The sequence below is a fragment of the Lissotriton helveticus genome, chromosome 5_1 (genome assembly GCF_964261635.1).
Source record: "Lissotriton helveticus chromosome 5_1, aLisHel1.1, whole genome shotgun sequence".
Taxonomy (NCBI): domain Eukaryota; kingdom Metazoa; phylum Chordata; class Amphibia; order Caudata; family Salamandridae; genus Lissotriton; species Lissotriton helveticus.
This window is the reverse complement of record NC_136065.1, coordinates 1624424978-1624430446: the sequence shown is the minus strand read 5'-3', so window position 1 is coordinate 1624430446 and position 5469 is coordinate 1624424978.

The following is a 5469-nucleotide window of genomic DNA, read 5'->3' as shown; positions in this document are numbered from 1 at the left end:
AAGCAATCACCCGAGGAGTGTGCGCGAAAACTTGCCATATGGGCAGTTTTTAAGAATACGCCGCAACTCTACACACAAAGAAGAATACTTCAAACATGCTACAACTTTGGCAGACAAACTAAAAGAACGAGGATACCCAAAAAAACTGGTCAAAAGGGCTCTGAAACGTGCCTGGTGGACCCCAAGGGAAACTCTGTTTGAAAGAAAAATAAATAAACCTATGTGTAGACAAGTTTGCGTGACCACCTTCTGCCCTGATTCTAATATTCTGAAAAAAACCATTGCTCAAAATTGGCATCTCGTTAAAACCCTGGATGAAAGCTTCATGACCATGCCACTCTTTGCCTTTAGAAAGGAAAGCAGCATATCTAACTATATAGTAAGGGCGTCGTTGAAAAAAGAACCGAAGGCCACTCTAAGACAAATCATGGGACTGGCTCCCATCACAGGCCACCACAAATGTGGTACCTGTACATGTTGCGAAAGCACAGTAGAAGGCGCCGTGTTCAGCCATAAAGGATTGCATTGGAAACATGATACCTTCTCCAATTGCAAAACCAAATTTGTAATTAATGGGATCACCTGCCCGTGTGGAATGCTCTACATAGGGAAAACCAGCCAGGAGGTGCGCCAAAGAATAACACAACACAAGTCACGGATCCGCAAAAAAGTTCAGACGGCTCCGCTCGTCAACCATTGGACCAAAAAAAGTCACACTGAGAAGGACATAAAATGGACTGTTATTGCAAATCCACGTGGAGGAGACAGAGAACAAAAACTATCCAGAAGGGAGGCATTTTTAATAGTTAAATTCGATACGGCGGTGTGAGGTAACGGGTTTTTAGGAACCCGGTGGTGCCAGGGGATAACACCCGAAGACCTCTGAGTTCTCCCTGTTCCGGACCACAGAAACACCGAGTCTTCTAGTTGAAGTCAGAGATCGAGTTTTATTGGTAGCTACCAAGTAACACGTGTCCTAGAAACACAACAACCCGGGTCGCGTATTCCCAGGAGACTGTTCGTTTTTACAGAACCAGCTTTCTCCTTATATACAGAAATAATAGCTGCAGGCAAGAATTCTTGAGTTTACGATATGGTTATACACATATTTCTACAATAATACAAAGAGCGAAGTCATGTAGGCCAACCCATATTTTAGACGTCCAGTTCGTGATGGATTACCCGGCCAGGCCCGGAACTCCCATCAGATATCGATGGAAAACCCCAATAAAGCCGGGTACCTCCTAGTCATAAAACTGGACATAAACAAGGAACATGGACAGGTGTGTGTGTAGAAAACATGGCCTGTACGTAGTGAATGATTTGTGGCATGTTTATGCATTGATGCTATCTTATTCGGCCACTGGGCGAGGAGCTGCCCAAACAGGTTCGGCTGGAGGCAACGGAGTCAGTCGGGACAGGTCAGGGGGGATTCAGGGAAGGTGGACGTGTCCTTTTAGATCAAGCTCGACCTTACTCAATTGACTTATCATGAGGGCAAAACACAAGATGGATGTCGTTTACAAAATGGAGTCTAAGGGGTCGGGACGGAAACTACGATTTAGGGGTGTTGGCATCCCTCAATCATGACGCAAATGTATAGGGATGATGTCCTAATCATTACCGGTCCGTCGACACCAAATTCGTCATGGTACATTGATATTTTGTGGCACGGGTATTGGATCTCGATACCGGGATAACAGCAGGGTCCAGAATTTCAGAACCACAGACCCTCCTTTTGCCCTCATATAAGGCAATAACTCATGTCAATCTGAGTCCAAATCTGTATAAATGAATTCGTGGAGATGCTGCTGTAGCATCATTCTGTTGCTCAGTTCGTCCCTTGACACAGGCTTCCTTACACATGGAGTAGCACAGAGGCCACATAGTGCAGGAGCGCACTGTACACACAGGCAGAACATAAACAGAAGCGCTAAGATCATCCCAATGAAGATCAATGTTTTCCATCCCCAGGCAGTGATCAGTTCCCAGAACCACCCTAGCAGAGACCAATCCCCTTTTTCTACGTGAAGGGAACCAGATATTTCGTGTAGTTTAGAGATGGCCTGGTACACTGTCGGTGCATTATCAGGGATGAAAATGCAGCAACTGGATTGGATCACTCTACATACACCACCACGGTCTGCAAGTATGATATCTAGGGCAACCCTGTTCTGAAGAGTCATAAGTCGATCCGACTGAAGCTCAGTTGTTAAGTTGCCAAGGGCTCCGGCCGTTTCGGTCACGGCGGATTCAACTATCCTCGATAACTGGCGAATGTTCCTGCTGTTCGCCATAGGCCCCCAAAATGGCAGAAAACCCTTTGCGAAGTCTGCAAATTCCTGACCCGCAGTGTCGTCTTTACTCACGACACCCCTAGCTGTTCTCGTCCGATGGTAATCTGCCCTGGCCGTGTAGGTGGGTGGCAGCAGAAATGAGATAAAACACGTGCCCGAGAAGTCAGAGGGCAACCATGTATAGGCTTGGTCATGGCAGACGAAATAGGTGCCCTTAGCTGCCAAGAATAGAGGGGAAGTTCGGGAAGCAAATACCTATGTTTCCGTGCACACGCTCTTTCCTAATTGTGCTTTAGGATCCCTGCCAATACCTTGCAGACATAAGTGACCTCGGTGGGGCACTATCCAAACTGGGCGGGATTTCTTTGCTGTCTGGCCCTTACTCAAGGAGACCCCATACTTAGTTACGTTCCAACGACTGTATGGAGTGAGTTCATCTTTGGGAATCGCTTGATATGTGTCAATATCCCTACTCATATTTCTTATCCCTGCCACTAGTGCCTTGTTGCTGGAATCGCTCTCAGTGGAACGGGGCGGGTATGGTTCTAGGGCGAACAGGAACATAGTCTGGAAAGCCCACAGAGAACCATAATAACTGAATGGCAGGATGAAGTATGGGATACCCTTATCAGTTGTGTGCGGCATGAGTCCGCATATCCAACAGTTCGAAGTGTTCATTATGGACTGGTGTTGGTGTAGGAGTTGGATGAATGAGTTGTTTATAAATTCGAGTCTTCTGGCAGACTCGTGTTCAGGTAGAGGGTGAAAGGAGTGTGGAGAGATAGTAGGAGGAGGTGTTGGCCGAGTGTCATTTGCAAAGGTAACTTGAAATGTGAATAGAGTATAGCCAATCAAGAACATCGTTATGCTGCACAACATTAAAATACATATTATCAGAAACCTTTTTCTGGCCAGTACTGTGCATAATTGCCTTTCAAAGTTCGTGAATCTGGTAGGTCTCTCTACCCTTGGAAACTCCATCCTCTAGTTGCTGCCCGCGGTGGGAGATTGATTCTGCCAGGGAGTGCGCTCTGTTCAGTCCGGGGTAACTCCCTTGGACCAACCAGAACCGTTGACCTAAACGTCCCCAGCTGCACTCCCCAGACTTCAACCGCGACCCTAGCAGCAGAACCGGATGGCGGTTCGAAAATCAAAAATTAGCAAGTTCCCTGGGCGAGAGAGCTGAAAAATCAAAAATAGTTCTTGGGGGAAAGGAAAATCACATTAATTTGCCTTTTTTTTTTTATTAGTCTCTTTGTCTCGACCTTAGATTATATCGTTGTTTCCCAGGTACGGTGTGGTCTTCAAACAATGTCTCAGGTTCCGTAGTGTCCAACTGCATTGACGGTGGCACAAGTCCTTGTAAAATATAATCACTCTCCTTTTCGGTACCAGTTCCTTTCAAACGTGCATCACTGAAAGGGATGAAGCGAGGTATGGACTCTGTCTCGGAGTCGGCAATTCCTTCCTTGACCCACCGGTCGTATGGAAGAGGCAGAGGGACCCGTTTACAATGGGTCCCGTGGATCCAGTTCTTCTTTCCTTCCACCCGAACGGCTGATCGCGTGGACAGAAGAACAAGGTATGGTCCGGTCCACCTGGGCTGTTCGTTGTTCGTGCGCTGAAAATTCCGCACCAGCACCCAGGTGCCGGGTTCGATGGAGTGACCTGGATCATCAGAGGCTGGCGGAGAGGAACTGTGAACCTGTTGGTGTAAAACACGCAATTTAGTTGTTAATTCGCACAAATAGTCAAGCAGTACGGGGTGCTCTATTTCGCTGAGTTTCTTTGGCCTTGGCACGCCCCAGACGTTGGCTGGGCGGCCAAACACTATTTCATGGGGGCTAAGTCCTAATCTGGAATGGACAGTCGTTCTGGTCGACAGGAGTGCTAGAGGCAGGGCGTCAGGCCATTTAAGACCTGTACTGGCTTGGATCTTGGCTAGTTTGAGTTTTAACGTGCCGTTGTAGCACTCCACTAATCCAGCTGATTGGGGGTGATTTGCAGCGTGGAATTTCTGGTGTATGCCTAGACACTCACACACTCTCCTCATCACACGTCCCACGAATTCACTTCCATTATCACTCCAAACGATTCTAGGCATACCGAATCTAGGGAAGAACTCCTTGACAAGGGCTTTGGCAGTTGACAAGGCGGTGTTGTCCTTAAGGGTGTGAGAAGTTGGCCTGGTAGGGGATGTTTCCAATTCTGGAACCACCTACTACCTGACCAAACAATCCCTTATGGTGTCTGGTTGTAAGTCAACCTTATTAGACAAGCTATCCTAGGGGTAGCATGGACTAAGCAGCCTAAAGGCTTAACTTAAGAGGTCGTGTTAAGCGAGCTGTTTTACCACATACAATCCTGTAATACCAAATGAAAGGACACCACACAAGTATATATTATAAAAATATATGTATTTATTACTAAAAACAATCCCCAGTATTCTTTATGAATAAAGGGGCACAAGCGTTAAATCAAAAGCACTGTTTAAACATACAAGTTGCACAATTATGGATGAGGGCGGGTGGCCACTCAAACCATATACTAAACAAGTGGTATAAGAGAGGCCACTCGAACAGTGGTTAGGCCTAGGGCCTAGGGAATCGCTGGGAGCAGTCAGGACAAGCAATGCTGAAGTCGGGAATGGCCCTCGGGATTCGGGAGATGTGCGGAAAGCGCACGCATGCACCAATGTTAACCAATGGTGCGTAAAAGTCATAAAGTTAAAGTTTAAGGACACTTCCGCTGGACCTAGAGGAACAAAACTTAACACACAGACCCTAGAGATGTGCACCAGTGTGGGAACACCGGCGGAGCAAAGTTACCTCACCCACAGGAAGTGGGTGCACAGGGTCGAAGTGGCGTCGGATTTTGACACGCAGGCTCTTGGTGCTTGAAGCTGAAAGGGCTGCAGGCGGGTTGAAGATGAAGTGTCCGGTGGAGTCCAAGGGTGGACTCAAGTTGTAGAGTACCTGAAAGCAGAGGGGACAGAGTCTGGGTCACTCAGCAGTGACCAGGGTGGAGCCAGGACGGAACCAGGCAATGTCGGGCGCAATCAGGTGGTCGTCGAGGAGCTTCTCTCCGCTGTCACGTGGGCTCTGGGGCATCTGCGACGTCCAGGAGCAGGTCACAATCTGTCCTACGCAGGCTCTCACCGTCGGTGCAGTCG